The sequence below is a fragment of the Taeniopygia guttata genome, chromosome 10 (genome assembly GCF_048771995.1).
Source record: "Taeniopygia guttata chromosome 10, bTaeGut7.mat, whole genome shotgun sequence".
NCBI lineage: Eukaryota > Metazoa > Chordata > Aves > Passeriformes > Estrildidae > Taeniopygia > Taeniopygia guttata.
This window is the reverse complement of record NC_133035.1, coordinates 1,706,237-1,732,262: the sequence shown is the minus strand read 5'-3', so window position 1 is coordinate 1,732,262 and position 26,026 is coordinate 1,706,237. Positions and strand designations below refer to the sequence as shown.

The window sequence follows — 26,026 nt, the reverse complement described above, 5'->3', positions numbered from 1 at the left end:
CACTCACTGTCTGCCAGGCAGCTCCTGTCAGTCTTCAGTCTCTGTGGCTGGTTTTACTCTTCTTAGGCTCTGCCTTTTTTATTTTCTAACAAGAAATAATATAAACCCTCTAATGGATATTGGTAGCCATGAACTCATCAATTGTCAGTGAGAAAGAGCCTGTGAAAAGATGCAATAAACCCTCTTTGTACAGGATTATTTCCCATGGGATTATTTCTCTCAGGGACTATCTGCATTTGGAAGGAGAAACTCCTCCTCCAGGTACTGAACCTTGAAAAAAAAACCCCTGCCCTCCAAGATGATTTATCCCCCTGAAAAGTGACAGTAACTCCAAAACCCTTGAATGTCAGCTGGAGATGCAGAATTAGGTTCACAGAGAGCAGGAGGAAAGATGGTTTTCTCCTAGGCAAAAAAAAAACCAAAAAACCAAACCTGTTAGAAAACACAAATGATGAAGCCTTGTCCTGGAAGGGAGAAGCGCACAAAGCCGTTCAGCAAATGAAAAGCCAAATGAGCTGTGAAAACCTTACCGCTATGGTAGAAGAGATTTTCTCTCGGAGAAAATCTGCCACAAATCACCTAATATTCAGCTTTTCACTGCCATTTGGGAAAATGCTCATCATATTCCCCTGGTCTCTGCTCCCGTTGATGTGTGTCTGTGGCTGGGGTTTCTCTTGCGCAGCCGGCACGCTCCGAGGAGGTGATTCGGCCGCGATGCTCCCGTACTTTGATCATCCTCCGTAATCAGGCAAAGAGTAGTTGCACTGTAGTTACACCGTGAGTGCTGCTCACTGTTGCTTTGAGGGGCACAATTGCCATTGCCTCACGCAACAAGTAGATAACTGCTTTGATGACTCAAAATGATCCCTTTGTGGATAAATCATAGTGTTGATATTCCAGGTTTTCCCTGGGAACACAATAGTAGAATCGTAAAATCAGTTTGGGTTGGAAGGAACCTCCAAGCTCATCCAGTCCCACCCCCTGCCATGTGCAGGGGCATTTTCTGCTGTCCCAGGGTGCTCCAAGCCCTGTCCAACGTGGCCTTGGGCACTGCCAGGGATGGGGCAGCCACAGCTGCTCTGGGCACCCTGTGCCAGGGCCTGCCCACCCTCCAGCACATCTAAGGGCACCTCCCTGGTGGGAGTGGGCTTGCACCTAAATGTTTTGGGGGATGTTTCTCTGCTGCTCTGCTGTTCCTTGGCGATCTCTTTCGACATTGGGAGTCTTGGCTGGGTTTTCTCTGCACCAGTGCTGAGGTCTGGCTACATCCCTGTGCAGGCCCACTCCACTTCCAGCCACTTTGGCCAGAGAAACTCCAGCCAGGGCTGTAAAGTGGAAACTCTTAACTAAAGAGCAGGAGAGGGCAGGAGAGAAGCAGCCCTTGATTCCCTTGATGCCCTGGAGCCTTTTCCCCAGCTCTGCCAGGACAAAAGGGACATCACTCCCCATGAAAGCAGGAACTGGGGGGATCAGGTTGCTGACTGCCCTGGAACAAGTGCCCATAAACCACATCTTGCTAAAATCTGGGCTTGGCAGCAGTGACCTGTAACCTTTACAACTGTTGTCTATTTTTTCTTGGCCAAAAGAAATTAAAATGGCCAACTAGTGTCATTTCCTTCCTTTAACTTTTTCCCTTTCATGTCCATACTTGACCCAAAATAATATTCTTTCTTGGTGCTCCTTTGCTGGACACTAATTCAATTAATTCAGTTAATTAATTAACACAAGCTGACCTCTTGCATTTCTTGGCCAGGGGCAGGACTTACAACCCACGTGGTGAATCCTCTGCTCTCCTGCCCTTGTGGCATGGCACCTTCTGCATCCCTTTGCTGGTGGTGAGCATGTTCTCATCCCGTGCCCCTGAGTCAGCACTCTGCTGCTGGCATGCTATTTCAGCTTAGGGAAAAAAAAAAAAAGGAAAAAAAAGAAAAAAAGAAAGTTTCGGTATTTAAAGTATTTAAGCAGATGGAAAGCCACAAACTACAGTCGGTGGAAGGAGCGTGTTTCATGACTAACAAAATATGCCAGGTAGGCCGTTCCACTTGAGATATTTTCAGGAATATAATCACTTTCACACATCCTCATAAATTTGCCAAAGTGTTAGTTTTCCCCCATATGGATGGGGAGGATGCAGCATGTCATGACTGTTGCACGGCATCTTGGATGCTGTGTCTTCGTGGTGTATTTTATTTTTTGTCTTTATTCTCCCACCCCGGCTGTAATTGCAATTTAAGTTTGATTCACCCTTTCTCGTAATTAGTGTAGGCAGAAGGTCATCCATTAACATTGTGGTAAGTGAGTTCTTTGGACAAGGCAGGGCAGAGGAAGCAGCAATTAAATCTCTAATAATACTCCCAAAAATGGACTGGGGTTGGACTGGAGCAGTGCCAGGGATGCTGTCCCAGTGGGGTACCAGCAGGTGATAAAGGGATACTCTAGGGGAGCCCCAAAGGCTGCCTCCTTCCCATTGAGTTCCTCTGAATAGATGCTCCAGCTTTGCACTGGGGTAAACAAATGCAAAATATTTTGAAGTCATTCAGCCTCAGCATTGGATTCTTTCTTTTCTTTCTGGTATCATGGCACAATTAAATAAAAGGACCCGTTTTCTGCATGTTATTGATCTTTCACTCAAAATCTGGGCCCTTTTCCAGGAAAAATGAGCCCTTTTGTGAACAAAGAGACAGGCACCTTCCCAACAAAAGTCAGCTTTCAAATCCAATGTTCTGTGTGTTTGAAAATTCATGTTTCTGATAGGAAAATATCAATTTCACTCAAATTTGCAGAGCAGTGATGGGGGGGGGGGGGGGGGAGACAGCCCTGAACGGATTGATGAGCACTTGAAGGCCATATTGCCAGAGGGATTTAAAAGCAAAAGAAAAAGCAACCTTGTCACTGATTCTGAGCAGCTTGTGTTTGAATCCAGAGCCAGGCTGTTGGGCCAGAGCTGGCCCTGCTGTCCTTTTCCCTTGGGGGCGTAGAGCCTTCATTGTACACTGTGCATGTTGCAGGAGAGCTCAGCCCATCTCTCCTGACCAAATCCCAAACCACCTCAGTGGTTTATCTACCCTTTTTTTAAAAAACATGCTGGTGGCTGGAGCCAGGCTCTGAGTTGGTGTGTGTTGGCCTTGCTCCGTTACCTTGGTTGGGTGCCCCAGTGAGAGCTGCCTGCTGGTGTCTCAGACAAGCTGGGCTTTGCCAGCAGTGTTTTACAGGTTAATTTGTCAAATCTCTGTAGCTGGATTATTTGTTGGTGGAGCCCTTGAGAATTGCTGGGGAGGAGATGCGTTACGCTCCCTTGGACCGTGCAGATGCTCAGCTGTCGGGCAGGGCTGCCGAGCTGGGTGTCCTCGATGTGCTCATAGTGCAGCCCACGACATTGCCCCCGTGGTAATGAGGGTGGCTGTGTTCCCCTGCCACTGCATCCTTCAAGAGCAAGTAAATTGGTTTTTTCGTGTGTTCTCCCTGTGCCAGCAGTGGTGCTCCATCCTCGCCGTGATGCGGAGGGGATGGAGGTACTGCTGCCTGGCTGGTAGGGCATGATCCCCCAGGCTGTCCATCATAGAATCATGGAGTGGTTGGTGTTGGAAAGGACCTTAAAGATCTCATTTCACCACCCTTGCATGGGCAGGGACACCTTCCACTAGACCTGGCACCCTGCTCCTTGTCCACTCCTGCATGGAAGCTTTGCCTTGTGCCTGAGCAGAGAAGCTGCCCCCCTGCCCCGATGGGATTACTCCCGGGGCTTTGCTCCCGGGCTGCGTGTGTAAACTTGCTTATCTTTGGAAAGGCACGGCGGCGCTGACAAGCGGTGCAGGAGATGGGGGCAGTAGGTGGATCGTTTTTAGCAGCGCGCACGCACGGAGCAGACAGCTTGGGCATGTTCCAAAACACTTCCCACGCCCCCAGGCTGAATTTTAAGAAGCTGGGGCATCTGCACGTTCAAAACGCTACGTGGTGGAAGGGAAAAAAGGAAAAAAATCCCCAAGGCAGGCAGAGCAGCCAGCGCGTGGAAGGGGCAGGCAGCACCCAAAGGCTGATGTCTTGCTGCGGAAGGGAGTTTGTTGCAAAGGCTGAGCAGCTCCAAGCCGCTCTCTGGAGGGGCAGAGCACAGGTGAGCGTGGAGCAGCGGGTGCTGGCTTGCAAGCTGGTCTCGCTCTTGGTTGAGTGGGGGGAATGGGAAGAGGAGCTTGAATTACCCAGGACCGGCGCCCGGGTGAGTGCCTGTTCCTCCTGTCGGTCTTGGGTGGTGCAGCCTTTGAGGAGCTCCACACATTTGGGGGCCCCAGAGTCTTGCATTGAGAGGGGGGTTAGTGGGGGGTAGTCCTGTCTTCTTCATGGTGATGGGAATGAGTCCTGTGCTCAATCCCCTTTCGGTGTTTCCAGGGGCTGCCTGGGATGCTGCTCATTAATAGCAGGAGATGCCCCACCGATTTCTTTCTGTGGGGAAGCCCTGGTATGCAGGACCAGCCTCATCCCCTTCTGCATCTCCTGGGGAAGCTGAAACAAGCAGGCAGTGGGCAGGGATTGACGCTGGGAACACACAAGCTCGGGGCTTGCACTGGCTGGCTCAGGGCTATTTCAGCCCTACCCAGGGCTCCCTGGGGCAGGGTGGGATATCCAGCCCAAGCAGGGAACCTCTGGGGGATGGAGGACAACCTGTCCAGCAGAGTATTGGGTCCCCTGGAGTGATGATCTGGAGTTCCTTTCTGAGTCCTGGTATAGATTGGGATAAGTAGCTTCAGCTGTGAAGGTTGGGAGCTTTCAGTGCTAGTTCTCAGCTTACATGCTGAGAACAGCCCCAGTTCTTGCTGCTCCCTTGGCATCCAAGGTCCCTGCTCCTGGTGGTGTGGGGTCTCGGACGTCTTGCACCAAAGCATCAGGAAGGGAGGGGTGTAAATCTGGAGAGTCCAAACTGCCGTCCGCGTTCCTCAGATCAGCGATCCGGTGTGCGCTCCGTGACCCAAGGGTGGGGAACATGCCCATCGGCACGTCCCATCGAGCTCCCGTTGGCGCTGCTGGCGAGGAGGATGATGGTGTGGCATCCTGGCAGCCTGAAGCCAACCCGGTAGGGTGGCTGGGCTCTGACTGCGCCCTCCCATCTCGCTGGGCCAGGCACTGGGGGATGCTCCTCCCGACGCATCACGTGCATGGGGCATCGTCCCAGTGCTCCCCATGGCTGCCTCCTGTTCTACTCCTGCTTCCCATTCTACTCCTGCCTCCTGTTCTACTCCTGCCTCCCGTGCCACTCCTGCTTCCCGTGCCACTCCTGCCTCCCGTGCCACTCCTGCCTCCCGTGCCGCTCCTGCCTCCTGTGCCACTCCTGCCTCCCGTTCTACTCCTGCCTCCCGTGCCACTCCTGCCTCCCGTGCCACTCCTGCCTCCCGTGCCACTCCTGCCTCCCGTTCTACTCCTGCCTCCCGTGCCACTCCTGCCTCTTGTTCTGCTCCTGCCTCCCGTGCCACTCCTGCCTCCCGTGCCACTCCTGCCTCCCGTGCTGCTCCTGCCTCCTGGCACTCACTCTGGCAGTGTGCAGCTCTGCCCTTCTCCTGGCAAAGCTGATGGCTTATCTAAATGTGAATTTTACCTGGTGAGGAGACAGGGAAACGCATGAGGAGCAGAAACTAGAGAAGTCCAGGGGGGGAGATTTAAATGCCTCCAAGATCAGAGTTTTCTTCCCTTTCATTTTGGGAAGAGAAGACTTCTTGGGAAGGCTCCACTTCTTAAGTATCCCTCCAGAAGCGGCTGAAACAGATTCTAAGTTACGCACTTAGCAAGTCTCTTGGTACCAGTAGAAGCAGTGCTCTCCACGGTGTCCTGACATGCCTGGTAGCCTCATGGCAAGGAGCATCTTCTTGGCAATGGGTGTTTTGGGGGTCCTTCTGTCCCTTGTCCCTTGGGCGGACAGGAGTACCTTTGCACCTCTGGCACCCAGGGGAGGAGTATGAGGCCCTCCTGGTGCTGAACACAAGATGCTCTGCTATGCCCTCCAGGGTGAGAAGGAGGAGGAGGAAGAAGGCAGAGAGAGATGGGAATGGACCTGGTGTGCCCCGGGGGACTGGCTTGTTTCTGCTAATTAGCAGTGTAACCAGCCCTGGCACAGCCCGGGGCTCCTGGCAGATAATTACCTTGCTGGGTGCTGGGAAGGGAGCAGAAAGACTGGCTGTCCATGGGGACTTGAAAACTTCCCCATTCTTGAACAGATTTGGGAAAGGCAGCTCAAAAAGAATAATATGGATATATATTTTAACAGAGTAATTTCTGCCATGCAAGCAGGCCAATTTATTACTGAGGTGACACATTTGATTTTAGGCTATAAGAATCAAGATTTTTCTGCTTTTCTCCTTTTTCAGTCCGTAGGGCAGGGGTTAGCTAAGTCATAGGGAAGCTGGGGGGTCTGCATGGGAACAGGCTTGGGGTTCTGGCTTCCTCCTGACTGAGCATTTATAAGTTTATGGGTGTTTCATAGAGCAAGGGGAGAAAAATAAACCAGTCTGCTCATTGCAGCTCAGTGAGGTTTCCATTGGCCAGGGCATCCTGCCATCCCTGTGCTTTGTGTGGCTGTGCAGAGACCGCCCGGGGGCTGCCGGGGGTCCTGGCCCCAGGGCCGGCTGCTTTGGCACCCTGGGGACGTTCCCTGGAGCTGGCCTCGAGTGCCTGCCAGGCGTGCCAGGGCTGTGCCAGGAAGGGCTGTCCCCTGTGTGCCCTTTGTGCCCGGCAGGTGGGATCGCTGCCGGCCAAGGCGCATCTGTGCTCTCCTCGCACCTCTTGTCAGGGCCAGGGACCTCATTAGCTGCCTCCATCTCCTCTCTCCTCTGTTTATCTCCAGTTTTTCAAACGTTTGTCGGATTTTTTTTTTTTATTATGTCTTTTTTTTTTGCCTGGCTTGAAGGGAGAAATGATTGTGTGAGTCATGATAGGGCCTGACAGCTCCCTGTGTGCCCTGCCAGGCTCTACTGAAATGGGGGCTGGGGGCAGGGCTGCAGGGACTGCTGCCCATACAGGTCCTGTTGCAGGGGGACACGGGGTGGGGAGTGGGGAACAGGCATCGAAGCCTTTTTTCCTCATCACCCATTAACCCTTTGGTCTGTGGTGCTTGGCAGAGGGTCTGGCAAAGCTCAGGCCCCCAAGGAGGGATTTCAGGCAGATTTGTGATTCTCTTTAGGAGAGCAGAGGGAATGTCATGACACTGGGTGGCAGGAGAGCAGCAGGGTGGGAACAGCTTGAGCTGAAAGCCCAGTGTAGCCAGCCCTGCTTCTGTCCACTGTCCACAGGGGATCTGGGGCTATGCTGAGCTAGAGGAAAGCTCTTGGCCACAAGCATGTGCCTTGTCCAGGAATAGGCTGAGATGACAGGCTTGTGGATTTGTCCCCATCCCAGGGCACCCAGGATGTCTGCTTCCATACAGAATGGGGTCCCAAACTGGTGCTTCCATGCAGAGTGGGGTTCCAGCTGGTGCTCCCCATGGCATCTCCCTGCTGAAGGAGCACAACCACTTAGTACCAAGCACAGAAGGATGCAGGGGATGGCAATTTCACCTCTGATTGCTCAGTTAGTGCTGGGGGTGCCAAACTGCATCTCTCCATTGCCAGCCCTGATTGCTGGCCACCTCAGTGCCCCTTCCTCCACACCCCATCTCCCTCTGGAGAGCCAGCAGTAGTTCTTAGTCAGTGCTGTCTCACGGACCATTACTTTGGAAATCCCAGGGAGAAGGGTGCTTGCCCATGGTCCTGTGTGGCTGGTGCCATCCTCAGCAGCCCATTGCCACCCTGGCACTGCTGATTTAGAGGGCAGGGCCATCCTCACCTCTTCCTTGCTGCTCTGGGATGATCCCAGCATCTTGCCTGTGCTTTTTATAGCCTGTGCTTCCCAGCAGGCTCACCAGCTGACCTGGATACGGCCATACCGCATTTGGGCTGAGCTCCCCTGCTCCCTCCTTGTGCTGGGGTGGGCTGGTTTGTCAGTGCTCATTGGCACCCCGGGTTGCTCTCACAAAGACAGAAGCATCCGTCATCCTGCTCTCGTGTCGAGCGTTTCCAGTCCAGGCTGGCTAATAGGGATTGTTGCGAGCACGCGCCTCCGGATCTCTGCTCCACGGGGATCCCTTCTCTTTAGCAGGTGCTTTTTCTCCCAGATGCTGTTCTGCAGAGAGGAAACAGGGACAAATTAGCATCCCTGGCATTTCTGGCTTTCCCCACTCCTTGCCTGCCAGCTTCCCCTCCCTTCTCTTTTTAAAGAGATTCAGGTCATGCCTGGAATTAGGGCTCCCTGAACTGCAGTGAGAGAGCATTTAAACTGCTTACCATCGATTAGATGTGGTAGTTGGGGTTTGGTTTGTGCCCCACCCCGTCCTCAGCTTTGGATGGGTGTTCACAACACATTCCTCCTTCTTTCAAGGCCTTTGCCATCATGGGCTGCTCTTCCCTGCACTGGTGTGTCTGGGGACCCTGGGGACTGCTCCCCACTTTGCACCCCACCAGCAGCCAGCTGCTCTCGAAGAGACCTTGCAGGAAAGCATTTTATTTAGCCAGCTTCATTTATCGCAGCGCTCTGGCTGGGATTAGACACAGATAAGACGATCAATAAATCCTCCTCTTGGCTGAGATGTGCCGTGAATTTTTTGGGAAAGGGTAGGGAACGGAGGGTACCCATTCAAAGGCAGCAGGACTGGCTGGAGGTGAAGGAGGGGACAGCAACGCTTCGAGGTGGTGGCACAGAGGGGACCCCACCGTGATCCCACTGCTAGTTTTTAAGAAGACGTGTATGTGGTGGAGGAGAAAAGAAACCCGGCGCTGCCGCTGCGGCTGGTGTGACTGTACCGCCTGCGAAAGTAGGTCAGGCTGTGCTGCAGAGCCCGGCTGGAGCCCCCAGCACAGCGGGACACCCCCTCCCCACATCCCCCTCAGCTCTCTGCTCACAGCCAGGCACAGCCCGCCCTGCACAGAGGCAGCCGCTGTGGGGCTGCGTTGGCATCAGCCCCTCAGTCTGGGCGGCTCTTTGGTCCTGCTGGGGTGGCTCTGGGTGAGGGTGGCACTGCAGGATCCGTGCAGGAGGAGAGGCAGAGCTACAGGGAGGGAGGGGAGGGTGTGCTGCGTTTCCCCTACTGCATCCCTCAGCTGCTCTCCTGCATCCAGTGAGGATTTGGCTGCAGGAGGGATGCAGGATGCAACCCCAGCGTCAGAAAGGAGCAGCTGTTTCTCCATTTCCCCAGAATTCTGAGGTCTCCCACTAGCTGGGTGTGGGCAAAGCTCAGGGACATGTCCCCTCCCTACCCCCCTTTCTGGGACTGTTTTCTGCATTGTCAGGGAGATTTAGGGAGGAAGAAAAAATGGTTAAAGGTAGAGTTAAATGTCTAAATCTGCAGGGATTTTGGGTGTCTCACATGGATTTCAAAGCCTCCTCAGAGGGGAAGGGGGGAGCAGGACAGGATAAATGACGGGGTTCCTGTGGATAGGACTCAGGCAGGACTAGAGGATGTCCTAGCTTGGCTCAGGAGGATGGCTCATTCCATCATCATTTTCAGGAAGGTTTCTTGGCTGCTGCAGAGAGGGGAAAATTAAGAAGTGTTTTCAAGACAGAGGTGTTGCAAGTGCAAATCCAGAGTGTCTCTCTGGCACAGCACTGTGCTGTAGCTGTAGGACCCTGTTGGGAGATGGAAAGAAACTTTGGAATTGCCTTTGCCACTGGACACAGCTGGGCTGTCGCTCCTGGACATTTTGTGGGGAGGGGTGCTGTGGGGCTGGATCACAGCCACAGGAGCATGGCCTGGAGCCAGCCAGGGGCCTGGGATTGCCAGGCTCAGGGAGGTGACAGCCGCACACTAACGTGGCTCTGGTGACACCAGTGCCATGACCCAGAGGTGGGCAGGGACACTGTGTCCTGCTGCAAGGACCTGACTGATCTGAGAGGGCTGGTGGTGAAGATGCAGTGAGCTGAGCGAGGAATAAATTGAGTGTGTACATCACAGACAGGTCTGGGCTTTATTGATTTTCAATGAAAGGCTGTGTCATGAATTTTTCTTTCCCACTGTATTTGCTGGAAAGTTGCATCTGGTCTCCAAGCATTAACCACTAACTAGAGAGCTCATTTTTCGCCCCCCAGGAGCTGCCCCGGGGGGAGGCAGGTTTGCACATGGTCTTCTTAAGCGTATGATGGATGCAGCAGCTTTACTAATCCAACGCCAGAAGAGAAAGCCAGTATTAGCAGTGGAAAATGTTATGTCCAGCACTTCAAGTGACTTATTGCCAAGGGGATGCACGTGTGATGTGTCTTGTTTGATGGGCTGCTCCAGGATCCATTGGGAATGGTGTCCTGCTGTCCCCAAGAGGGACAGGACATCATCTGGGTGTTGTCACTGCTTTTGCTGGTTTGCCTTTCCTCTCAATGACAGGAGGACTCTCAAAGAGCGGGAACATATTCCCTATGGTAAAACCCTTTTGGAAGCTCCTGTTGCATCCTGCTTTTAAACTGGTGTTCAGAATTCAGAGCATCTCTTTAATCTTGAAGTCATTGTTTTTAAACATTAAAGAACATTTAAGAATGAGTATAGCATGAAATGTTTTAGGAGACATTTCTCCCTATCCTCAGAAACTCTTACAAATCTTTGCTTCTTTATGAATGTGTTGAGGCCTTAGGGGAAAGTGTTGAAACCAGCTGAGGGATTTAAAATCAGATAACCAGTGGGGAAAGTTGGAGAGGTTTAGGATGGGTTTGGCTGGAAAAGAGGTAATAGGAAGGAGGTGTTTGTCTAGAAAAGAGGTGATGGAGAGATGTTTTGCCAGGTTTTGGGTAGCACTGTGCAGTGAGATGTGCAGTGACAGCAGCTTGTGTCCTCAGAGGGAGAGGCTGGGAAGACTTGCAGGGTTGGGAACTGGGTTGGAAATGCCCTGGAAGGGTTAATTCTGGTGCCTGGATATAACTGGATGCATTGAAGCTGAAGTGGAGCAGTATGCAAATCTATCCACTTTCATAAACTGCTTAATTAGGCGAATGTTAATGAGACGTTAATTACTGTTGTGCCGGCGAATCCCACGGAACGGAGATTATGTTTCTCTTCAAACATCCAGTCTTAATTATAACTTGCGCTTAATTCCACTGTCTTGCTTGGGACAGAGCTGGGTAGGAAGGACGAGCGCCAGCTCCCATGGCTGCCCGCCTGCAGAGCATCTCCCATCCCTGCATGCCATGGTGGTGGCTCTGGGAGATTGGGAATGGAACCTTGAGGACATGGCTCGAATCCTTCGCTTGCAGCCATCTCCTTGTGCTCAGATCCAGCCCAGCAGCAAACCCTCCAGCTGCCTGCTGTGAGCAGGCCAGGCTGAAAGCCTCATGTCATATGTAAAGCTCCCATGCTTTTCCCTTGTGGGCTTGAGAAGCCTTTGTGGAGTCCCTGCTGGTGCCCCATGCACTGCAGGGATGCCACGCTGGACGTGCCTCCCCACACTGCTCAGACTGGGGTAGGGAACGTGAGCATGTTATCCATCCTTCCTCACTTTCTGTTTCTGCCTGCCTTGGTCTACCCAGTAGGACTGAAAATGCGTTCTGTTGCCTGTGATTTCTAGTTCCTGTATGGGTTTTTGTGGCAAATTGCTAGAGGTCTTGCATCCAGAGTGTCTGGCACACATGAATATTTTTAAAGTATGGCTTCCACTTGGAGATCAACAAGAGATCACAGCAGAGATGAGCAAAGCAAAGAAATAGCATCCCATTTTCAATTTGAACACCTGTTATTATTACTATTATTATTATTATTATTATTATTATTATTATTATTATTATTGTGTTGTTGTTGTTGTTGTTGTTGTTGTCGTTGTCGTCGTCGTCGTCGTTGTCGTTATTGTTATTTTACATGGCTTTCATTGAAGTTCAGGATATAAAGCCTTCAAATGAGGTATCAGTGAGCAATGGAATCTGCATCCTCAGGGGTTTTTGGCTGGTTTGCTTTGCTGGTTTGCTGGAACCTCTGAGCAGGGTTCTCTGGCTCATTGCTCATTGCTGCCAGCTGGATAGCAGGGAGGACAGCATCTTAAGGCTGAAACACGAGATTTGGGCTCCATCAGAGCTGTGGGTACCCCTGTGGAAGATTTCTTCCAGCGGCCAGGCTCTTTGTCCCCAGGGAAGTGTTTGCCCGTCGCTGCTGGTGGCGGGAGAGCCCATGGGCTGCCTGCTCCAGTCCTCCTGGCACAGGCTTCACAGGGTTTAATCACACACACAGTGGCATCTGCATGCTCAGAGCCTGTCGCCAGAAACCTGGGGCTGAGAGCAGGGACAGTCCCCATGCCAGGCCCTCTCTGTGTCTGGGGAAGTGCCCCGGGCCGGAGTCACTTTGGATTTCCTCTGCAGAAAGCTGTTGTCCTCTGAGCGATGATGCTCCGCACTGGGTGTTTTCAATTACAAAGGATGTCAGTTTAGGTTTCGTTTCCTGTGTTTTTTTTCCTTTCTTCCCTCTGTTCTGACTCTGCTGTTTGATTTCCAGAAAGGTTTGATATTTCCTCTGCCAGCAAGCTGGCAAACCTTGGGGACTTTTGTGGGCGGCTCCTTTGATCGCAGGCAGTCCCTCTGAGAGGGACCAGAAGCAGACAGGATAGGGGAGCACCCATAGGTGCTGGACAGGATGGGCTCTGCACCCAGCCAGCTCTGCATGCCTCCTCCAAAATCATCTGAATGTGAATTTTTAAATCTCCTAAACAGCTTTTCTACCAGAAGAAATATGTCCAGCAGCCAGGGAGTTTTGCCTTTTTTTTTTTTTCTCTTCTATGCATTCTGCGTCTCTCAGTGTTGAAACCTTTGTTAATTAATTAAGAATTAATTAATGGCAATATCTTTATTTTTTGAAAATGGCAGGATCTAGGCACGTACCCACTTGCAGAGCTGCCTGCTGCTCCCTCCTTCCCTCTTGCAAATCTCGAACAAACAGAGCCCTGCTGCACAATCAACAGCTGCGTGGGAGGCAGAGCCAGCGCGCTGCATACGATGCCAACCAAATACAGCGTGTTTGGGAAACATGGGGACACCAAAGCCAACTCCAGGGGGACCGAGAGAGGTCACAGCCCCACTGCTAAGATGCCTCCGTGTGTCAGTGGTTCCTGTGCTGCTTTTCAGAGCCAGAAAATACCACCAGCAGGACCAGGTGCTCCAGTGCAGCCCCCCAGGGTGCCAGTACCTGGGGTGGGTGCCCAAGGGGGACATCACAAACAGAGAAGCCTTCACTCAGTGCTCTGCCTGCAGCTGCTTGTCACTTCCAATTGCTGTCCCCAGCACCTCCTGGCTTTAAAATAAAACAAAAGGAGGACAGAGGAGAAAGGAGGATTTGGCTAAACATCTAAATTAGCCTTATTGTGCTGGGAGCTGAACTGGGCGTGGGGTGAATCCATTCCCACAGCACAGTGTGTCTGTATGAATGAGATGTTGAGGGATAAATGACTGCTGTTCATACATTATCATGGCCTGACAGCCATGAGGCAGACAGAGGCATTGCAAAGGTGATAAATGAGAAAGTTTGAGTTTACAAAGTCTAAATGTCTCACTTCCCTTTATTGCCAGTCCTTGGGCTTGTGCGGTTGGGATTGCTCCTGCCCTTCATTTTGCTTTTTTAAAAGTGCCTGATAATTTGTTTCTTATTTACCTTTGTTGCTAGCTTGATGCTATGATACATGGGTTGTATGCTGGATGTGTGCTGGATGTGGGGCTCTCTTGTAGAGCTGGGTGTGTGCTTGGGGGTGCTGATGGGGGATAGAGATGCTCCTGGGGATGTCAAGGCAGGGAGATGTGCAAAAGGGACTGCTTGGGGCTGTGGGAGGAAACCCCTGCTCCTCCAGGCAAAGGAGGGGAAGAAATGCCTCCCCGGCAATCAGCCAGAACCAAGAAAGCAGGTCTTCAGCAGGAACCTGCAATATTAAATAGTCCTTTAATGAAAAATACATCTGCTGTTGAGCTGCCTCGCAGCCTGAGACGCGGGCGTGCTTTTGGTTCCACAATAGTTGCTGCACGACCTTTTATTTTACAATATTTGAAACAAAACTGGAATCTATTTTTAATCCTTTTACTTCCCCCCTTTCAGTCTTCTGTTGTCACTCAGCCATCGTGCTTATCCTGCCAGAGCTCAGTCAGGGTTTGAGAGAGGCCAAGGGCCAGGCTGCATGCCCAGCTTAGAGCAGGAGGATAACCCATCCCTGCATGGTCCCTCTGCCCAGTGACCCTGGCTGAGGCTGTCCTGCTCTGGGCTGCTCTGCAAAGACAGAGCTTTGCCTGCTGCCATTTAGTAGTTCTAGCTTTTCAAGGAGGGGGAGATTTTGTTTTGACTGCCAGATTTGGGGAAGACCAGGCAGGATCTCCTCAGCCTGGATTTCAGATTGTCTTACAGCAGTCCTGCCCAGAGGTAGAGGTAGAGGCTGGGTCACAACAGTTTGCACTTTGCTAATGCTTTTCATGCTGGGGTTTCTTAGCAATTCCCAGAGAAACCAGCCATTGCAAAGCCCATCCTGCTGGCGAGGAGCAGAAGGAGCTGGGGAGGTGAGCTGAGGTCCTGTGCAGGGTATACCTGCAGGTGCACATTTCAGCATCCCTAGCAGTGGTGTTTGTGTGTTTCAGCAGTGTCTGGTCCTGCCAGTGCCATGGGCAGCCCCCAGAGCTGCCTTGCCTTTCCTGCCACCCACTGCCTGCAGCCCCAGAGGCCCCATTTATTGAGAGCAACGAGTAACTATAGAAAAAGAACAGTAAAGAAAAGGTATGTGAGAAACATCTGTGAAATAATAACAAGATCCTGGGGATGGAGCTGCTTTCATCTGGGAGCTCTTTGAGAGCTGCAGGTTGTTCCTGTCCCTTGTTAGAGAGGGAGCTGGGCAGCGATGCCCGCTCAGATCTTTCTTTCCTTTCAAGACCTCCCATGGCATCCCACAGGCTGGTGACCCTGGGCCTCGCCAGCACGTCCCTCCTGCTGCCCGCTGCTGAACTGCTTTTTAATCCTTCTAATCAGCCCCACGTCCAAGCCCAGTGGCGGAGGGAGGGCTGGGTTCATCCGAGGCTGCCGTGCCATCTTACATCCCAGTGAAGAATGTGCAGGGCTGGGAGCTATGGGGTATGGAAACCCCATGTCTGGCCCAGCTCTGGAAGGCTGAGCTGCCAGGTTTGCAGCCACTCTCCTCCCAGCCATGGTAGATGCTGCTTGTGCCAGGTCTGGTGCAGACCCTTGGGGAACACCCAAGCAGTGCAACTGCTGGCAGGCACTGTGTGCCTTTCTAGCTGGCTGGAAAATGTCCATCAAAACTTCATTTCTTGGAAAAAATCTGGTTTGGCCCAGCTGAAACACTTGTGGGACCTGAGGAGGCTTTTGATGCTCCCACACTGGTGCAGAGGAGTGTGGACTCTCAGGGCTGGACTAGAGAGAGCTGCCCCACAAATAGCCCTGTAAGCAGCCCCAAAGCAGAGTAAAATATAAAGGGACCCCACTGGCAGGTGCTGGGGAGCAGGAAGGAGGATGGGGGCTCAGGATGACACATGGAAAGCCCAGTGCTGGCCATGCCTTGGGCAGAGGTGATATTTCCACCATTGCACTGCCCTGCTTCAGTGCCTGCCTGCTGTTAATGTGTGGTTATTTGCACATGGCTTGTGAGGGCTTTCAGTTTTGTCCCTGGTTGGACTTTTCCTATAATAAAATAATTTTCTGCTCTGCAAGGAGGTGCTTCTGTGAGTGAGGATTAAGGTGTATTTCAGTGTTTGCCTCTTGGTCTGTGGCATGCAGGGATGTGTGGGTAAAATGTGCTGTGTCTGATTTTGAGGCTCAGTAGTTGAAATGCCTCATGTTGAGCTCAGGAGAGGAGAGATTTCTGCAGATTGCTTGCAGGTAAAAGGTGGGGCTGTGGAGAAGGAACTGTGTCAGGCCCAGGTTCGATCCACAAGGTGGGCTGGGGGTCTTGCAGACTTGTTGTCACCTTGGAAGTGAAAGGAGTGCTGCTCTTCTGAGCCTCCAAGAGCATGTTTGGACACCAGTGAAATCTCCAAAATGTGATATCAGGTGGGGATACACACATTTACACTGTGGTACATGAGAGCAAGACATGGCCCAGGGCCTCCAGTGGGGATGCAGGAAGCAGAGTACTCTAAGGCTAATGAAGATGCCCTAGAAGATGATTAGCTTTGCAAGCAGCATTCCTGTGTGCTGGAAACAGGGGGATTATGAAGTTCACACTAAACCCTTGGAGACCTCTGGAGCAGGAGTGATCTGTGTGTCACAGTGCTGTTATTGGAAAGGGTGGCTTCGCTGCCTATCATCCGGCTTTGCTGACTTAGCTCCGTGGACCATTGCCAAACACAAAGCATCTTCTCCTTGACCGTGGCCAACCCACCTACTTGGAGTGGGTGATGATTTGTTTGCTCCTCAGCTCAGCTGGAAAAAATTAGTGTCCTTGTGGGAGGGTGAGAAGAGAGAGCGTCACAGGGTGACATCCCCTGAGGAAAGAAGCGGATTGCTGGGCTCAGGAATTTAGCTGGAGCAATCTTCAGTGTCCCACTGCCCTCTCAAGGTGGTCCTGCTGGGCTCCTGCAGACTGTGTTGGGCTGGGGCAGCACTGCCTGTTTGGTTCAGCCATCTCATCCCCTCCAAGGTCCCAAGGGAGCTGCACATAATGGCAGAGCCCCCCATCTTCACTCTTGGGGGTGTGGGGGTGCTCTTGGCTGGCCTGAAGCCCCCTAGAGCAGCGAGGCTCTCCTCAGTGTGCTGCCACTTCCCCAGGGCTCAGCCCAACTCGGCTTTCCCGCTGCTGCTGCTGTGGCACAGAATGAGGCGTGGTTCCCTTCTTGGCTTCTGACGCTGGTGAGGCGAGGAGTGCTTGTCATGCTCCTGATTGGGATGGGAAGCATCCTTTGGAGCTGGCAGTGCATCCCTGCAGAGCTGTGCTGCTCGTGGCGTGGCTCCCAGGGCTCCAGCAGCAGCGTGCTGGCAGTGCCCGTGCTGCCAGCCTTCCTGCTGCTGCTGATCCAGCTGCAGATTCCCCTTGGTGCCACCACTAACAAATCCCCAAGTCCCTCCTGTGGCAGACACAGACATGCAGTGGTTTGGGGACATGCAGGTTTTAGGGGCCTTTTAAAGAAAACATTCCTTTGGCCCCAGAACTGCTGCCCAGAGAACAGGAGCAGGAAGGAGGGGGAAGGGGCTGTGCAGGGAGAGAAAAGATATCAAGTGGAGACAAGGGGTGTGGGAGGGAAAGACTGCCCTGGCTGCCTCCTGAGCACTGAGCATCCCTCCCCCTGTGCTGGCAGCCCCACCTCTGCCAAGGCTGAGAGGAGATTTACATTAGGGGTGTAGTGCTGCTGCCCCGCTGCCTCTCCTGGCAGGAAAGCTGTGGAGCAACTGGAATTCTGATTCCCTGGGGACCTGTGAGAGCAGCACCACTCCAGGTCAAGGATTAAATCCATTACAGAGAAGTACTGGCAGGAAAGCTCTGGATGCGATGCACATGGATGCTGATGCATTAAAACCATTTCCCGTGGAGATGGTCCACAAGGCAGGCAGGGAGAGGGGTCGGGCACAACGCTGTCCCTGGAACTGCTCCAGCACTAATGGCTTGCCCAGCAAGCTGGGGGCATCCTGCTCATCAGCCTGGAGCTGGCTGGAGAAAAAAGCCCTCCAGCCCTCAGCCTGCAGCCCCTCTGAGGCCAGAGGTGGCTGAGACCCTTCCCCTCACCGCACCCCTGGGTCCTGTGGGGCCAGGCTGCCGCTCTGCCGGCAGGTTAGCACCTGAGGAGGTTTTTCCAGCCATTTCTGTTCCAGCCACAGGTGTTGCACAGGTCAAAAAAAATCCGTTCAGAGCAATCCCGGTCAGCTCTGAGCACAGATGGTATCTGGGTCCCTGGAAGGTCACTTTTCCTTGCTGGGATGGCTGCCTGCACACGAGGTACAGGCAGATGCAGGCAGCCTTGCTGTGCCACTTTCTTCCTAGGTGTTGCCTAACAACTGAGAGGATGCAGAGAGCCTTAGAAAACTTCCTTGATTATCAGCCCTTTCCCAGAATGGGTTCTGGAGTCGAGGCAATCAGCCATTCTGATTTGCTTTGAAAAACATGTATTTTCAGTATTCATGTATTTTCCCCTTCTCTTCCCTTCCATCTTGCATCCCCACACACTTCCTTTCATTCCCCTCCTTCCTCCTCCTTCTCATGAGCTATTTTCAAATGCCAGGAAAGGCGAGATCTGAGGGGAGGAGGAGTAACTGAAAGAAAAAAACATGGTGGTGAAATGATTTCACACATTTATGGAAAAAAAAAAAAAAAAAAAAAAAGAGAAGGTGTGGGTGTGGGGAAAGAGAACAGCTCCAGTTCCCAGAAGACAAAAAGCAACTTCATTCATTCCCCAACGTATTTTCATCAGGTAGGAAGGCTTGGTTGCAATTCTGCAGCCCTGCAGTTCCCAGAGATGGTCCAAGTTGTCCCTCCTGCTGTGTTGCCCTGACCTGGAACGGGGTTGGTACTGGGAAACTAGGGTAGGAGGATGGGATGCCAAATGGGGGAAAAAGGGAGGATGAGCTTCTGAAAAATGTGGCTTTGATTAAAGCAAACCTGGCCCTGAGAAGGGTAGGGGAGATATTGCAAATATCACCAGCTTCATTTGGAAGCATTTTTTCACACAAGCACAGTATGTTGGATGATTTCCCATGTTTAATAAATAGGATTAAACCCAGCAACAACAGCTTTTACTGGGAACTAGGAGTTTGGGTTGTGATAAACTTTTTAGATGATAAAATCTCCTTATGCTCAATTGTTTTTTCATTTCACTGTTAAAACTGGAAATAACTGTTTTGGCTTGTCCAACCATTCTTGAAAGGTGATCTGTTTATCTTACTGGCCCTCTGACTCACAGCCACTGGAAAAGGGAAATAACCCAGATCCTCAAGGAAGCTTTTCTGAGTAGCTTACTGCTGAGAAGCTGGAGGTAGTGCTGGAGGACTCATGCTCTGGCTGTCCCACACTGAAGTTCTGTCCTCTTCATGCCATGGAGCTTTGGAGAGGCCCTGGGCAGGAATTTGGAGATCCAGCAGCAGGCATTAGCCTGCCCATCGCCCCATGGCTGAGCTGGGGATTTTGGAGCAGGCTGGTATTTCACACCTTGGCGAGGGTGATATTTTCTTTGCAGCTTTTCCATGCTTGGAAGATGGCATTTCACCCCAAGAGGAAGCTGGTATTTATAAGGCAGGGCACTGGCATTTCATTCATTGTTACCATCCAGTGATTCAGACAAGGTCTCTTAGCCGGAAAGGTCAAGTAGGTCTCTGCTGTTCTTTGCTGCTTTTCTTTCTTTCTCATTTTTTTTCTTTTTCTTTTTCCCTAAGGGGAAGAGGGAAATACAAAGCCAAGTCACACGCCAGAAGTGCTGATTGCCATTTTTCTTGCCTTGAAAATTAAGGTGTGCTAAGCTACATAAAAGCTGGGACTTTCCTAAGTCCATCTTGCAAAGGTGTCTTTGGAAAGGTCCTTATTTTGCTTTGAGTTTCAAAGGTGCAAACCCAGAGCTTGGTGCTGGGGCAATGTGGGTGGTGGCAGCAGTGTTTGCCCCAGTGCTGTGCCAGTGCTCTCCATCACCCAGCTGTCCTGCACCATCCTCCTTCTTGAATCTGAAGCCGATGTGAGACTAAAACTCCATCTTTTCTGGCCAAACACCAGATTTTGTCCCTAGAGTTGAGAAACAGGATGGGAAAATCAAGTGCAAGTCACCTCTGTGACTATGGGGTTCTTGTTGGACCGGGGCAATCTAGACACTGCCAGGACCAGGGAAACATAAATAAAATCAATAAGAAGCTGTTAAATTGTGCCTGAACCTCGCAAGGAGCAGCGTGGGGAATGCTGGCTGCAGAGATGGATCTGCTGCCACTCCGCGGGCTGTGGCACATTCATTAAGCATCTTTAAGATGGATACACCCCCCAGCTCACCTCCTGCAAAAGCCTGGGAATTTATTTCCTCCCGACCCATGCCATCAGTCACTGGTGACAGCAGCACCTCGGCACGGGGGGCTCAGCCACAGCAGCCAGAGCGGCACGGGGCTGGGGAGGGGCTGCCTCGGACCCCCACGGCCTGGCTGGAGGAGAGGGGTCCCATCCCTCACTCTGCACACAGCCACTGGGGGAAAGGCTGCCCCACACTGTGGGAGTCCAGCGCATCCCTCTGGCTGCTCTGGCAGGTCTGGGACCCTGGCAGGGGTCAGGAACCCCCCTGGACAGAGCCCCCAGAGACACTGTCTGTGATCTCTGTCCATGGAAAAGAGTTTTCAATCTTACAGGGTGAATTACAAGCTCTGAGTGTTTGATATAAGCAATAATTAGTGTGGCACAGGTGCAAAAGTAAAATTTTAGGATTCTAGATAAGGGGTCCAAAGGGGACAAGATGGAGGAAATTGGGTGTGCCTTGACCTTTTCTTCTTCTTCATGCCCTCCATGTTTCACTGTGGTGTTGGCATTTTTCTGTTGGTTCAGGCTGGGGACACACTGTCCAACGTAGGTGACAGATATTGGCACGTTATTGTAAATCCAGCACAGGGAGTTTGTGGTATTTAATGTTTGTACCATCCCACTGAGGGCAGAGCCCCACACGCTGCCCTGCAGGACAGAGCTGCGGCAGGGCAGCAGAACATGTTAGAGATAAACAGAATAAACACCCTTGAAACAGCACAGACCAATTATGGCTTCTGCTTTGGCAGCGGGGCTGACAGACAGAGACTTTCTACAATCTCGGGATCATTTAAATATCACAGATTCTGACATCACACCACAAATGCATTATTGCACCTTATCTGTGCTGTTCAGGACCCCGCTACCTCGTGCCTGCCTGCAGCCTGTCCCTACTGCTCTTGGTCATCCAGCACTGCCTGCATCAATCTCTAATCCCCACGGGCCAATGGCTCAGAGAGGAATTGATGGTCCCACTTCTCTCCCCTCTGTGCATGTCCCTGCGATCCTGACCCCTGCTTTGGCATCCTGGCTCTGCTCCCAGCCCGGCATTCGGTGCTTGCTGGGAGAATGCTGGGAGCTCCCAGGGCCCTGCCTTGTGTGTGTAAATGTGAGAGCCTAAAGTCTGGGCAGAAAATTTTTGCTGTGCCTGACTTGATGCTTGTAGCTTTTATTGGAGCAGCCAGACAGGAGCAGGACAAATCCAGCAATCCAGGGCAGTATGGGGATGCTGACTGATGGCTGAGCTGCTTTGCTTCCCCCTCCCCTCTCTGCCTGCTCTGTTAGTGATGCTCTGGGCTGGAAAGATGTGACAGGTCCACTTCACATGAGGAAAGCCCAGCTGGAGGGGGCTGAGTGACCCTCCTGCCCTGCACCCAGCACCCTCTGTCCAGCACCACCCAGGCCCTGTGCGCCCCTTTCCTTCCCAGCGCTGACATTTCACCCTCCAGTGCCTTCAACTGCTGCACATTACTTCAATTTATGCAGAGGCCTCAGTTTTACTTCTTGCAATTTCTCCTGATGTTTTTAATTTTTTCCCCCCTATCAGCTGGGAACCTACAGATTATCCCATAAGAGCAGAGTAAAGACTCGTCAACCTTTCTTACGTGCTCCTTGAGATGAAAATAGCTTCCTGAACCCCTTATAATGCTTTATTTTCTGCCACTTCTGCTACTCTGAGTGTAATTTGACTGACTAAAGGATCTTGAAGCTAAAGGTAAAGAAAAAAAAAAAAGATAAAGTATACTACTAATAATAATGGTAAAAACTGCTCCTGAGAGGCTGATAAAGGCCTGGAGATTCACACACTGGCATTGCTTGCCAGGGCAGGTGTGAGCACGGCTTTTGTTCCCCAGCTCCATAAACCAGTGCTGGGGGTGGGGACAGCCTCTGCAAAAATGGGATGTTTTTCAAGAGAAGAAAGGTATAGTGTCCCCTATGATATGGAAATGAGCAGGGAGGTAAGGGCAGGGAGAGAGGATTTCTGATGGTAATGAGGTTTTACACTGGTTTTCTTGCCTTGCCTCCATCCCTCCCTTTCAACTGTAGGATGGGGTTTCAAAAGCTGTTGTATTCTTTTCCTTGGATTATTTGTCATGGGTTTTTTATTTTAACCTTGCCTGTTGTGGCTTTTAAAGATAAAAGGTGGAAGCTGCAATGAAGGAGAATTTTCCTTGCCCTTCACTGGAAGGGCTGGGAGATCCTGCAGAGTTCTGGTTACTGATGTAAGGATGCCATGAGCTCTCATAGGCAGGTTAGATGGGCTTGGGAATGCTTTTCCTCTCCCATCCTGTGCCACAGCCTCAGCATGGCTGGAGAGGGATGTGACCTGCAGGCTGGATGGTGCCAAATCTGAGACCATGGTGGCTGTACCATCCCCAAGCACATGTCACAGGTCTGTAGCACTGGTGGAAACCAGACTCTCCACAGTTGTATTCCACTTATAACTCTGGGATGTTGCTTGTGGCACTTCCTTTGGAGAAACAACCTCACTTTCCCTTGACATAGCTGAAGGCTGATTATTCCCCTTGTTCCTAACTCAGCTGCTGCAATATTCCTTGTGACTGCCCAGCAGTTAGGCCTTATTTTAGTCTCAGTTTGCCTAGATTCCAGCCTCCAGCCACTAACTCTGGTCCAGCATTTATCTGCTGCCTCGAGGAATGCTCTGTTTTCCAAAGCCCTTCCTCACGTAGTGCCTCTTGATGGAACGGACTGGACACAAACCTCCTGTGCAAACAGTTTCTGGTGGAATACTAAGGCTTGGGCTGAGTTCAATTATTTCTGTAAAACATAGGCTCTTTGCTGAAAAGGTGCAGAACCAGTGCTGTGAGCCCATGGATGTAGCTGCCAGGGGAACAGACAGCTCAGGTCAGGGGGAATGAGGGTCATGGAGGGACCCGAAGCTGTTCCTGGGCAGTGGCAGGGCTGCTGTTGGCTCTGCTGCCACTGACTTCCAGCAAGGCCAGCAGTGCAGTGAGAGCCTTGGCAGCGAGGGCAGCCAGGCTGAGCTCCTCTGTCAGTGCTTTTCATCTGTTGTTGATCTGAGGAGCTTCACTGGACCTCCCAGGGGAGCTGCCTGCCCCTCCTGCCCCTCCTGCCCCTCCTGCCCTGCAGTGAAGGAGCACTGAAACATGACTGCTGGCCAGGCTGCCATGTGTCAGGAGAGCTCCCAGCTCAAATCCACTCTTTGGGAATGGAAGTAAAGATGCCCCATGGTGAACTGTGCTGGTGTTAATTCTGGAGCTCCCTTTCTAGCCAAAGCCCTTGAGCCATGCTGGTGTTGCTCTCCCCTTGCCCAGCAGACATTGGTGCTCAGCTGTTTGGTTTTATCCCTTCCTAATTTTACAAGAAGTGACAGTAAATCTATTCTGTATGCACAGGATTGTGTGGGGTGTTTAAACAATCATTTGCACCCAGATCAGGTGATGGCTTTGGGGTATCTCCTGGCAATGTGGGTTGGTGCAGGATATATTATGCTGTAAAAGTTAACGTTCAAAGCCTGATATTCAGTCTGCAAGAGCAGGAGAGCATTTGGCCATGAGCTGTGCTAGGTGGGGCAATCCCATGGCCTGTGGGTGCCTGGGGTCTCAGAGGTGTCACCAAGGGGTGTCAGGGATGTCACCTATCAGACCTTCCTGCAGATACTGCCATTGAAGGGCTCCCAAGCACAGCCAAGAGTACCTACACAGCTTGTCTGCACATCCCAGAGGACCATTAGGCTGGGAGGAGGAGGAGGGTGGGGGGGTAGGGGAGCAAGGGGACATGGCAGAGGAAGATAAGGCCGTGGAGCAGAGGATTTGTGGGACGTTAATGGGCCTTGAATTGGCATTATGCCCCAGCAAGTTCTCATTTCCCTGGCTCTGTGCTGGCTCATCCCCACCCCAGAGCAGAGAGGGAGCAGGATGCACCCACAGCTGAGGGCTGTACCCAGAACATCATGGCCGGGGTGCAGGGAGCCAGTGGCCCTGGGACCTTGGGCACACAGCAGGTGGCAAAAGGGATAAAGCAGAGGAAAATGAGGTTGCTGCACTGCTGCCCCAAGGGTGATGCTGAGGGAGATGCTCCATTTTAAATCAAACTCAGATCAAAGTGGAGATGGCTCCTCTGCTGCTTGGGGATGCACAAGGCTGTGTCTGAGCTCATAATGTAAGGGCAGCTTTTACTACTCAGAGCTATCTCCTTGCTCTGCTTCACTCCTCAGTGCCCTCACAACAACCCAGTATTTGCTCTGCTTCATATTCCATCGGCTTGGAAGAACTGGGGGAAGATTGCCATGGCTTCCCCTCTGGGCAGGAGTGGCAGCAGGACTTGGCCTCTGCCTGCTCTGGACTGGGCAGGATGCTGGCTCTGTAGGAGAGGTTTTTTTGAGGCTGGGGTAGGCTATTCCCCCCATTAGCTCAGCCTGCACCCCCAGGGTAAGTCTCTGATGAGGAGCCAAGGTGCAGCAGGGCTGGGGACTGGCAGAACAGTCCAGCCCCATGGGCAGCCCTGCAGCTTCCCTCTCCATGGGGCAGGGAGAGGCCATCGCCTCGGCCAAAGCAGAAATCTCCAGTGTTGTTATTAGGTCTCCACTCAGGGATAACAGCTCTTCTCCTCTGCCTCCTGAGCACTCTCAGAAGCAACACCATGGCTGCTTAAGTCCTTCCCTCTGTCCCCCGTGTCCTTGCCGTGCCACCCTAGGGAGGGCTCAGCCATCCAGGAACATGACAGCAGTGCTTGGCACAGGCTCGGGAGCATCCTTGATGGGGTGTGCTGGGTCTGGTAGCCACTGGTGAGGGGTCAGCCCTGGCATGTGACTGCAGGTGCTTTGGCCCTGGCATCTGCATTCACCCTCCTCCATGTCCCCCACAGAGCTCAGAGCTGCCTGGGACAGGTCTGAGAGCAGCAAGGGGACGTGGGGGGCGGTCACCTGCAGGCCAGACCCTGCTTGGTCCAGTGGTTCCTGCGAGACTTTTTCCCTGCTCTCATTGCCTTGCTCAGGCCTGGATGGATGAAATGGACTTTAGAGCCCCAAATCCCTTAATCTCCAGTATACTTAGCAGTATTAGCCAGCCTACAGAAGTCATATACACAGTAATTGCACTCAGTGGAGGACACTCTCACAATTTCATGCTGGAAGAAAACGTGTTTTTCATTTTCCCCCGTCTCCCACCCATCTATGCAGAAGTACACTGGAGCCATGATAGGGATATGTTAAACATGCAGAGAAATGTCATAGCTGAAATACAACCTGCTCTCCTGGCAATTAACCGAGGCAGCCTTGCAGAAGCTGTGCAGGGTGAAATCTGCTCAAAGTGGGACCTAAAGCTTCAGCACATCTTAGCTACTAATGCTAAGCAAGTTATGCTAAGCAATTAATATCCTTTACTTCTTTACAGCCCTCCCTTTGTTTTTATTAAGCATCCCTGCTAATACATTTAGCAAAGCTTGCAAAGCCTTTCAAAAAGCATGATCAGCTTCCATAATCTTATATACAGAATGATCACAAGCACCAGACCTAATAGACTCAAAGCTAGTACGATTACCACTGGGTGGTGCAGGAGGTTATAAATTCCTGTGGCTGTAGATGACCACCCCAGGAGAGTTCCCACCAGTGGTGTTCTCCATCTCTTTTTCCTCTTTTGAACACACACCGCATTTCATCCCCACTATGGTGGACAGTGCTTATAGTTTCTTTCTATCAATTCGTATGTTTTAATACTTGCTGTAAGTCATCATGTTGTGATAATTTCCTTACCAGCATTAAGATTAATTCCAGTTGAAGTAGGTAACAAGTCTTTAACTAGTGTATAATTAAACTGTAACAACTGGCAGGACGTAACAGGAGCTGTATAATTAAAATCATACCCTATAATTCCACTAAAGTTATGAATGCAAATATTCGAGTGATTACTTGTATCTGCAATAATATCACCTACTAATATAAAACCACAAAGGGTCCTTAAGAAAACATATCCTTTTCCAATACATATAAGTGCAGTTGCAGAGATTTCATCAGCATGTGTTTCAAAATGATAAACATTTTGCTCAGGTTCAAGACGTGTCTTGGGGTTTAATGGCGTTACAGTTGAATCCTTGTTGTTCCCATGTACTGTTTG

The 26,026-nt window shown here is 51.6% G+C and overlaps 1 protein-coding gene across 5 annotated transcripts in view; it reads left to right on the top strand.

Moving 5' to 3' along the window:
* LINGO1 (leucine rich repeat and Ig domain containing 1) overlaps window positions 1-26,026 on the top strand; it is a 156,017-nt gene that overhangs the window by 23,608 nt on the left and 106,383 nt on the right. Inside the window, exon 1 of one of the 5 annotated variants that reach the window (XM_030281248.4) lies at window positions 3,910-4,111. The exons of 2 other annotated variants lie outside the window; for them this stretch is intronic. The gene's annotated coding sequence lies outside the window, so the exon portion shown is untranslated. Of the gene's footprint in view, window positions 1-3,909; window positions 4,214-26,026 lie in introns of those variants that run through there. 2 more of the 5 variants (XM_030281250.4, XM_072934181.1) reach the window with 2 other exon arrangements.